The sequence below is a fragment of the Fringilla coelebs genome (genome assembly GCF_963513975.1).
Source record: "Fringilla coelebs genome assembly, chromosome: 3".
NCBI classification, from domain to species: Eukaryota; Metazoa; Chordata; class Aves; order Passeriformes; family Fringillidae; genus Fringilla; species Fringilla coelebs.
In genome coordinates this window covers 49,692,181-49,703,795 of record NC_140030.1, presented here as the reverse complement: position 1 = coordinate 49,703,795, position 11,615 = coordinate 49,692,181, and positions in this window count along the sequence as shown.

The window sequence follows — 11,615 nt, the reverse complement described above, 5'->3', positions numbered from 1 at the left end:
GCTTGTGAACATCTGGTGTGAATAAGTGCAGCCCACGAGACAGTGAGTGGGACTGGTGACAGTTGTTATTTAAGGTATATCTTTCCCTTTCTGTACAGTCTTACACAGACTTCTCTTCCATTAATTTACTACAGGATTTCAGGTACTAGGGGATTTCTCTATTTGAAAGGAAATAAGTGACTAGCTTCCTTTAAAAAGAACCCCAAAACAACATCCATTTGTCTGGTGCCAGTTGAATACACAACACTTCAGTGATACACAGCGAAGAGCCTCTGCTGCTGGAGACATTTGTGCTAATTACTTTCCCACTTCTTATCTGCAGTGGAAGTGAAAAAGAAGTGGAATTGATCTCTTAAGTGCTGTGCCCAAAGAACAACCTTTAAGGAGAAACTACCTTAATTAAAACAAGATGAGCAGCAGCACTTCAGGACAAAACTGCACAGCCATCAAACAGAGCAGTGGCTTCAGGACTGCAGAGTTCACAGTAATTAAGAACAGTGATGAGCAGCTCCGGTGGCAAGAGCCTGAGCAAGGCTTTAGTCACGTTGTCACCCACTAAATGATGTTAGTGAGACACACAGACAGTTTAGTCTGGACAAACAAAGCTGATCAGCACTTGAGAGAAAGGACTGGGAGTATTAACTTGGCAGACAGTATATGAACAAGTTTAGTAATGGATAAGCTACAGAAGGAAGAGAGAAAGTGACCAAGAATTTAAATTCTCTAAGATTTAGAGGAGAGCTGGAGGCAGCACAATTAAGAGCATTCAGAGGATAAGTTGTAAAGCTGAGAAGGGCCAAACCAGAAAGACAGATTTCTAGATCTCAGGGGAGGATACAAATGCCAGACTGACAGATTTTCAAGGTGTTCGCCAGTTAAATGAAGGGGGTAGGTGCAGCATCAGAGATGTGTTCAGAAAGATCTCCCCAAGGGCTGAGCAGGAGCCATCCTGAAGCTTCAGCAACATCTGGCAGCTGGGAAGAAGGCAAGGGGATTTGCTACTGCCCACTAAACATTTGCACACCATGCCTCCAGAAAAGGTCAGCATTTGAAGCTGTTATTGAGTAGTTTCCTGTAGGAGTTTTTTCAGGTGTACAGATGCCTGAAGGCATCGTCCATCAGGGGATTGAAATGGGATGGAAACATCCAAAATGAGAGAGCTCATTTACAGAGAAACATCACTTGACAGCTCAAGAGAGAAATGCATTTCAAGAATAATTTGTCTGTGCATATTTGCCACAGTTCTGTTTCCTGCTAAAATGCAAAATCTATCTGGTTGCTCCTATTTTTAAATACAATACATAGAACATCATACATTCATTGGAGAAACTGGTGTAAATGTGGAAACGTCAGTAAGAGCAATACAGCACTTTGGCATTAGTTTGTACCTCAACAGCATGTTTAAATTTTAAAACCTATGTCATGTAAAATAAGGAAAAGGACAAACATATTTCAAATACTTACTCCCTTTGACATTTTCAATTGTGTCCTCTAGGGGCTTTTAAAAGTGTAGGACTTTTACATCTCAAGTATATTCCAAGCAGAGATGTAAATATACAGAAAAAAAAGTGGTTGTTAAATCATGGCAGGTTAAATTATTAAATCACCAAAGTGACAACACCCAGAAACAAGACTTGGCCCTGCCATCACCCAGAATTAGAACTGATCACTTCCATCAGCAAAAAGATGTATGAAGGCCAAATGGGCACACTACAAATGCCACCCAAAAGATACGTGGAGTGGCACTTTATATACAGTTCTGCAAGCATAATAGAAGCATTCAGTTATATGTTTCTCCATGTGAAAATTCAAAGTCAGTCTTTATAAGAAACAAAATCTCTCTCTGGAAGCCCTGCTGGAAAGCCCAAACATCTGCAGAATGCAAATGAGCACCACCTGCTGTGGCCTCAACAGGCTGAAAAAAATTCTGCTTGCCTCTAGATAATATAAATACAAATAGTTGCATGTTAAATTGCTAAAGTGAAAATCACTTTTTCATATAGAAAAGCCAGGTTCAGCTGTAAGCAAGACCCCTACAGAAAGATTTGTTCTGTGAGGCTGTGGATAAATGCCATTGCCTCAAACTGCAGCAGCTCCCAAGGAAGATGTGTTATCCTGAGGACAGTTCTGCATAAACATCTTCCATTTGGGGATTACACCTTCTGCCCTCTTCAGTGGATGGCAAGATCATCTGGGTCATTTTCTGTGCACAACACCTTTCATTTTAATGGAAATCAGAATGCTGAGCATTTCAGCTCTGCTGTTTGTTCAAAATGCATTTAGTGACATTTGCTGATTGGAGTAGTTCTTGGTCAGTGACTAAAAGCTTTTGTTCAGTGTGCTCTAATATGTTCTGCTTCACTCTTTTTTCTTTATTTGCTTTATCATATATGAGCACCCTTAGGTCTGGTGTTAAACACTCTGATGCATCACTAGGCAAATGGAGAGGAAAAGATCAGAGGAATTGAGGCTTTACTGCTTTATGAACTCACAATTATAGAGGTTAAGCCATCACACAAGATGTCCAGCAGTTTTTTTGCCTTTATTTCTCTCCCCCCATCTTTTCTCCTTCCTGATAACTGAGCAGGGGAAGAAGTGACATGCTTATTTCCTGGCTCTGATGCAAGCCAAGTATGAGGCAAGCAGAGGAGTAAATGTTGAGCATAAGATCTGGGAGTTGTTTTTGTCCAGAAATGTTGATATAACAAGACTGATTTATTTTATAAGTCTTAAAATTGTTCCAAACAAAATATTTTGAAATAACCAACAGAAGGTCCCTGGCATTTCTCATTAGATTAAACTGTCAGTGGCAAACTCCAGACACTGCTCTTACAGTGCCTCAGACACACTTACCAATTGCCATTCAGCTTGTGCAGAGAACAGTCAGAACACAGCCAGTACCAGCACTGGGAAATACAGAAAAAACAAACTAGGATGGGTTATATCTCTCTGCTCAGACAAATTACCCATCTTTCATGCTCAGAGATTGCAAACACCCCATGCAGCAATAATTCTCCCTCATACACTGATAGACTTTTTACAAGTCAGTGTGGGGTCGTGGCTATTTGGAGGAAAAAAAACCCAAACCAAAAAGCAAGACAACAGCAATATCTTGTCTGACAATCCAAATGAAGCCCTTTTTTTTCACACTATCCTTCTTGCTTGAGGAGTTTTTCTTCCATGTTGAATATGTGGGAATGGTTGTTCATTAATGGGCTTCAGCAGTGTCTGCTCTACGTTCACACACATCCCACAACAGCACCCCAAGGTGCAGCTCCGAAGGAGAAGGCACCAATTCTATTTTCATTGTGCTGTCAGAGCACGTCTTCCTTGCAGATCCTGCTGATCAGGAGGAGAGCTAAAGCCTTGGACTTGGTAGTGTTTTGGCAGCAGGTGAGGTGATGAGCCCCTCTCCCACCCCTCTCTGACCTCTTAAATAACCCGGGGTCCAGGCCATGGTCCCTCTATCCCAGCCTGCCTTTCCTTCACAACTCTTGTTACTTCTCCAACCCTTCTCCATCCCAAGAGACTCTCCTCTCTTTCTCTCCCTCTGTCCAAAATCACCACTTTCCTCTCTTTCCCACTGCCACATCTTTACCTTTCACAGCTGTGAGTCTCCTCCTTCACTATCACAGGGGGATCCAGGAGAGTGGAGCTGGCTTGCAGACACCTTCTTGTTTAGAACACGTCCATGTGAGCAGGGTGCAAGGTGAATTTCATGTGACTGAAAATCTCTTGGGCTGCCAAAGCCTTTTTTTGGCATTTCTGTATCTGCATTTTGCTCCAAGGCTCAAATTCTGGTGTGGAAGAAGTGTCTTGGCACCATGTGAGGTCAAAAAGAATGGAAAACCCACAAGGAAAAAGCACAAGCTAAAATGGGAGTGCTAGGGTATTATTTTAATGAATGTGTAACTTCTCCCTGGTATTTCATGATATGTGTATCATGAATGTAGTCCACAGACTGAAGTCCATCAGTATTCCCTTGCCATAATGAAACTCCCGTGCTGGAGGTGGCAGGGATGTTTACCCCTCTACAGCAGCAGAGAGAAGCCTGTACCAGTGCAGCTGCTGCAATTACTTTCTTCAGATCAGCAGCTTAGCACAGTCACTCCAGTTAAAGCAGACCTGTGGCAGGTGTCAGGCTGCTGGCTCTGCAGAGCACGGCCCTGGATCTAGCAACTAATCTGAGCTCAAGTAGCTGGACAAGCTTTCTCGTGCTGTCTTGAGCACACATCCTTCCTCCTACACCCAGGGGAAATAAAAGGAGCTCAGCTGGATCTCTCCATCATCTCACAGAAATGAAAGTCTGTGGTAGAGGTGAAGGTTGATGTTTGGGGCTGAGGACTCACAGTCATCCTCTCAGCCTGTGAAGACAAATGCCAGCTCAGCCACTGTTCATGTTTGCACCAAATGTAGTTCAAAGCAGGCATTTGTACAAGGAGGTAGAGAAGCAGTTATACCTTGGATAAACCCTTCCCTTTATTTTTCTCTCTTTTCTTATATTTTTAGTGGAATTAATAATTTCCTTGGTCAGACCAGAGGCAGAGAAACTGTAAAGGAAAACAAGAGCTGCAGAGAGGAAGCCAATCTCTATATATGTAAATAGATCATCAATGCCATCTCTGTTAATAATTTAAATAATTACAAGCTGGAGACACATGTTGCTTTTTTTGTTTGTCTTTTCCATGGGGACAGAATGATGTGGAATACCCTCCCTTGCTCAGTTCAAATAGTAGAACCATTTTTGTTGCTGACTTGTTAGAGCCAATGACCTGAACAGTACCTGTACCTCATCCTCCATCAGCCACTCTTCTTTCACCTTCATTGTAAATCAAATGACAAAATGTGTTTTGAATGTCCTGTGACTGGTTTCAAACCATACTAGTATGCCATTGCCTGAATATCATATAGTAGAAGAGCAGGGATTTTATTATTTTTTTTTTTAATATGTCCAGTTGCAATGGTTGCAACGGAGTGAGGCTGGAATCTGACATTTGTACTGAAACTCCTGTTCAAATATTCTGTGGCAAGTAGCCTCTGTGTTGAGGCCAGGAGCCCCTTTGGCTGGACTACACCAGCAATAAAGCAACAAGATGTTTGTATGCAAGGCCAGTGAGGAGGCAGAAGACCATACTATGGGCCAGACTGGGAGGGAGAGGCAGGGTAGCTAAGGACCTTGAAGCTGTGAATGAGTTCATTTAGGTCAGTAATTCAGAAGGCAGTGTGAGTAACTTAGACCAAAAAGGTGAAGATGATCTTAGTAGTTGTTTTGGTCACATGAAGATTGGTGGATGGTGACTTGGGGAAAAAGACTGTCAGGCAAACTGGATGACAGAGGAGTAGGAAGCTAAGTGCCGTCCTGCTCTTTTAATATGTGCCTGTTTCACTTTAAATCCGTGTTTGCTTTTGTTGTATGTTGCATTAAAGCTCAAGGCTAAAATAAAAACGCAAATTTTGCATTTTTCAAATGCTTTTCTGGCTGTTGTAGCAGTACACATCATCCAAAGTGGTGGTGGTGGATGCATCCACCTGAGGATGCAAAGTCAAAGCAGGTCCTGCAGCACCAATGTTCCTTGTCAACTTAGTCATTAAATCAATCCTGCTGCAACAGTTTTAAATCAACAAAAATGTTGTGTACAGTTTTGTGGGTGGTCTCCCTTCTGTTTAATTACAGTGTAGGCTCACAAACAGTGTATGGGGACACAAAGACTCATAAAATATGTGGCTGCATGCATGTGCGACCTATTTAGCATCCAGAAATCTCTTTAATGCCAAGATCTGCATTAGATAGTTCAAGCCACTGTTCACAGTGAGTCATATAATGAGGTTCTTCAGATTATTGTTGTCATTAGTCCATTCCCTTCCCCCTTCTCTCTTAGGAAGTTCATTTAGGCAAGCAGTCATTTTAAGAACATGCAAATGCTGATTGCTGATTTCTATGGATCTGGCAAGCAGCCAGGCTTCTGTGATGCTGGCTACTATAGGCAGTGGGAAGTTAAATATGCATGACCTCCCATAATGTTGATCCATGGGCTTGCAGGCATTCTGCACTTGTAAAAATCCCAGCTGTTCTGCATGCAAAGTGTCTCTGGTGTTGTCATTGAATCACTTTGTGCTTCAGTGCTCAGTGCTCAGGTAAACTCAGCACATGTTCATTATCTTTCTCTGCTTTGGTAAGGTCTAGAATAAAAAAAGTCATTATTTAATCATGGTAAATCCAATGTTTTGCTCCTGACAAGGATGTACATATTGCACATGGGAAGGAGGAGCTGAATTCATACTGACAACTTTGCAGTTACGTTAAAATCTGATGAGTTCGCTGCTATCAAGATGTGGGGAATAAAATGCAGTAGTTAATATAAATAATTTATTTAGCAGTAAGGAATTAATAATGCATTATTAAGATCAGGGTCGCACTAGGAAATTGCCTGAAGACATCGTACACAAAAAAAGTCAACTATAGCTCAAGGTTATAAATCAGAATCTAAGTAGAATAAAATTCAAAAATCTAATAAAATCAGGTTCACCTAGTCTCAACCTACAAATATTTGTATAGCATCTACGACTGACAATATCTGTGTTCTTAAAGAGATTCCATACATTAGACTATTAATAAAGGGCCAAATTTTGACATCATGAATACCAGAGGAACTTGGGGCATAATTTCCAATTAAAAGTGGAACTTCTAGGATAAGGGGGAAAAAATATCCCCAAAAAATAGCAAATGTATGGTTTTTACAGCAGATAGGACAGTACAGAGTGCTGACTTTTCACTTCAGACCTCAAGATTTACTTTGAGCCAGTTTATTTCCTCCACCTGGTTGCTGCATCATAGAAATGGAAGCAGGGGCTCTTCCTCATGGAGGGACATTCCTCTGTGAGAGGCAGCACAATGGTAGTGGTTCCTCCCTGCACCCAGCCAAGCGCCATCACTGGGATCACAGGGCACCTGTGGTGCTTTCTAAGGCTGTGGAGGGTGCTCTGAGCATCAGAGTGATGTGGTCTGAAGAAACACTGTGGGCCTTTAAGTGAAACTGAAATAACAGTAGTGCAAGTTATCTGAGGGTCACCACTGGCTTTTTGTGGCCAATCTGTAGGGTTTTGTCTCCTGGTGGTGGCTCACAGCCAGTCTGATCACTGATTAGTGATCCCAGCCCTGTAGAATTAGTATTTTCCATACAGCAGGATTTTTGTTAATAAATACCACAGTGCATGAGCCTACACTTCAGACAGGAGGAGGAAGATGACAAGGACAATGCTCTACTGCAATATTGTCATGATTGCTGCATCGCTGGCATTTGGTATCCACTTTGCAATTGCTGAGGGAACAGGTCAATGGCTGCACGAGCAGAGGTGCTCTCTTTCACAAGGGTTTGGCTTAGTTACTATTTATGTGACAGTTACTATGTTTATAATTGCAGAGCAAACATAACAAAACTTTTCTAACTGTAAAAGCACTGCTTCCTTGTTTGTATTCCAGGACATATTGCTGCTAAGCATTCAGCTTTGGGTTTGTAATGTTTTGGAGAACAAGTTCTAAATAAACAAAAACAAAGGGAGACCAGAAGCTTTAAGCTGATTGAGTGTCCTTCAGTGATAAAATGTGTTTTATTTAAGAACAGAAAGATTCATTAATGCCTATTTATGATCTATTTTTAGGGTAATTCATGCAATTACTATTCATATGACTCAAGAACCCAGGCTGAATTTTAGCCAGGCAATAAAAGGATAATTTTGAAATGCCAGTCTCTTGAGAAGATTTGGAGGAAAATGCAAATCAACGGTTAGTGTGATCAAGCTGTGGACACTAACTCAGTTTCTGGAGCTCTGTATAACTTAGGACACATTCACAGTGGAATATCAGACATCAACCAGCACGTGGGTGCAGCACTGCCGGCTTTGTAACATCTGGGCTCTGTGCAGTTGCAGTGCAGGGAGTGGCTGGAAATGAGCTCACCATTCTCCATTCCCTTTTATACTCCCAGCAATGAAGTATGTGAGAAATACTAATGCAAAGTTTCCCAGGGAGACATCAGAGAAAGAGGGATGGAGAGGTGCATATGCTGGCAAACACTCTTAGAAGTGAATGAATACATGTTTATAAAATGCCTTGCTCTCACACACTAAAGATCTTCCTTTCCGGTCCCTGTGAACTTTCAATGAGTCAAAGTTACTCTGCTCCTCCTGACACTCCTTTTCCTCCAATATCTAAACTTTGTCTCCATCCTTTCTTTCCAGGATGCAGCTGGGTGTAGTGTTGCAGTGTAGGGCAGCCTGGGAGGGAGAGCTGGGAAAGGCAGCTACAGGCACTCCATAACCTCTACCAGAGAAGCCCTTCAATACACTTGACAGATTAATTCTACACCGATTAATTTCCCCAGATTAATTCTAGACTAATCAATAATTTCTGGAAGGCAGTGGAGAGAGTGTTTCTGTCTCCAAATGAGGGCAGTGACTATCAGGATACCTGAGCTAGCCCCAGGGAAATGGCAGGTTAAGACAGAGGGTATGCGGGAGTACTCTTATCCTTCTGGACGAGCGCTCTGGTGCCAGGCAAGATACTTGAGGATGCCTGATGGCATTTATTCTTAGACACCTTGGAAAGAGTCCTGGGTTAACACCTCACAAGGGGAAGAAGCCCTGAGCACAGTGAAAAACTATTCCCTGCAATTCAAGATTTACACTTCTGAAAAATCGTTTTAAGGCTAAGACAGCAGAAAGGAAACAGTCAAGAAACCACTAACCCCGCTTTCATAAAGCATTTATTTTTTTATTTGAAAACATTATACAGGCATTACATTGCCACAGCCAGTCCATATAGGTGCATGCAAATATCAAAATGGAGAAAGATTTATTCAGCTTCTCAATGCAGGATTTGGGGTTGGGATTTTGTTTGCCTGGTTTTGGTTTTGGTTCATACTTCCATCTGCGGTGTCAAGATTAGTGTGCTTTATTATGGCATTTAACAATAAAATCCTACCCATGGGGTAAAATTTATATTTGTAGCTAGCTCAGGAATACTAAATGGTTTTCAAAAAAAAAAAAAAAAAAGAAAGGAAACGATACTACACGCTTGTCAAAATGTTAATAGCACAAGTTAGCAATCTCTACACTATACATTGAAACTTCTTCTTATGACACAGTGGTGCAAAATTTTCAATTGCTTGGTCTATCGTTGTGTGTTTTGAAACTTTATAGCTGGAACAAAGACCAGGTCTGTCTCCCAGTGAGGGTTTTCATCTGGTATCAGAAAATTCCATCAGTCTTGCTAAGGGCTGCCCAGGACCAGCAGAATCAGAGAGTTCCAGTTTGTTCAGGCAAGGAGCTATGCAGAGAGCTAGAGGCGTCCTATGCGCACGGAGAGTAGCTGCCGTTAGATAGCTGAGCCTTTGCTGGTGCACACTGAGGGCTCCAACTGCAGAACACAAGCAGGCAGAAGGAACATTTTCCTCCAGTAGACCTCAGTTTTTCAGTCAACACAGTTCTTTGTAAAGCTATACTACTGTTTTCCTTCGAGGTCCATCCAGGACTAGCGCACTGGCACTAATCCAAGCATCCACCTTGTTTATGGGGTAACACAGACAGCGAAGCAGCCCTGCTTTGCACATCAAACTGCTCCTGCACCAGAAGCACAGGCATGGTGGCTGGCTGCAGAGCGCTCACTGAAACATCCATAACTAATTCCTGTACAACAGAGCCTTTCAGAATAGCCTGGTGGCACCTCTCAGCCACCCATGGATCGCAACCCTTCGTAAGAAAAATCTCCCAGCCTCGTGACCTGGCTGGGAGCTGCCTCCTGCCCAGCTGTTTCACAGAAGACTCTAACAAACGTCTACAAGTTAGTGTCAGAAAAATGAGGAGGGGGAGGCTGAAGGACTACAAACATTTGGCTTAAAAATAAATACTAATAAGGAAATTAATCAAAACAGTTATGCAAAAGGAAGGAACTGTAAACATGAAACACACACGCACACAACCCTCAAGGTTCTCAGACCAACACGGGGACTAATGCTCAGAGAAAGGTATTTAATTGGTACAAAAGGTAGCAAAAAAGACTGAGATGACAGGTGCCCACCAGTGTGCCTCTGGGTACCTGAGGGAGCCATGATTGTAATCAGACCCCTTCTCCTGGAGAATGTACAAAATCCACCTTAAGTCGAAGCTCTCACAGTGCTTGACCCAAGGATCTTACCCTGAAGTGTCAGGTACTCTTTCTTCTGTGTTTTTTATTTTTTTCATTTAGACTTTCCTTAATATCCCCAGAATACAGACTCTGTTTTTCTGCAGGAATCTAATGCGTTTTTTTCATTTGTTTTTTTAATCCTCAATAGTTTAAGAAAAAAAATGTTCAGATACATGAGTGCTAAAAAGATTAAAAAAACAAAATGCAGGGAAAAAAAAATCATACTTTTGTTAGTTTAGTGCCAAAGCATCTTAACCACAACTTTTGGGCTAGTTTTGGGCATGATTTGGCAATACTGCAGAACTGTCCCTTAGGTGCAGCAGGGTTGTGGCAGACAGCCTAAACACAGTGGGAAAGAAATGACCTCTTCTCCACAGTAAGAATAAGATACAGCATACTTCTGCTGTTCAAGAGCATTTTAACATTTGCCACTTCATGTCTGTTGTGCATATATAAACTTCCCTCAGTCTGCTTCAAGGAAGTTCCTTCTGTATTAAAGCAGAACAAGGCTATAAAAAATGAATGTTACCTCAGCAGAAGTTCATCCTGCTTAGTTGAACTGTGTGACCTTTCCAATATCCAATGTATAGATTGACATTTTTCTTCTTTTTTATATAGAAATAGGTAATTTGTATTTTTCAAACATGAAGGCCTACATTTTTGCTTGAAACAGTCTTTTTCAGGAGAATAACATTCAAATCAAATTCACCTTCTATGCCCACAAGCAAAATATTCATCAACCATGCCATAAACTCCATTTTCAAATACGATGAATGTATACAGACTTTTACAGCACTGTTATGTGCTTCTTAAACTCCTTCCTTCTGAAGATCCTGAAGTGTTTTAAAATAACTTGGTCCCATAGAACCTCTGTGAGGTAGGTAAAATTTCATTATTTCCATATATACTGATTGGGAAACTCAACCACACAGAAGGTAAGTCATGCCCAAGGATTCATGTAAAGATGTGGCAGATTGGTGAATAAAAGATCTCTCCTAGATTCCTCACTTATTGTTAGACACAGGAACACCTCGTCTTCCTTAATTTTAAATTACAAATAGATAAAGGATATTGAAATAATGATTTCCTTGTACTGGGCTCTCAGAGGAGCAAACATACAGGCAAAGATGGATTTTTCATGGTGGCGACTAAGGTTTTCCCCATTCTGGTAAGGCTCCTGAGGCAGAAGTACAGTTGTATACAGAAGTGTGGAGCACACCCTTACTATTTTCACACATCCCCAGGAATATAAGAAAACTGCTGAATTCTTCTGCTTGCTTCACAGCTAATGAAAAATAATTGGCTGCACCCTGCCAGTAAAATGCCTTTGTGCTACTGCAGCAACACCAGCAGATGGTCCAGTCTTTCTGCTCATGAATTCCTCCCTTAATCTTCCTGATTTTTACAATCTGTGGGTTTTGGTGAAAAACTG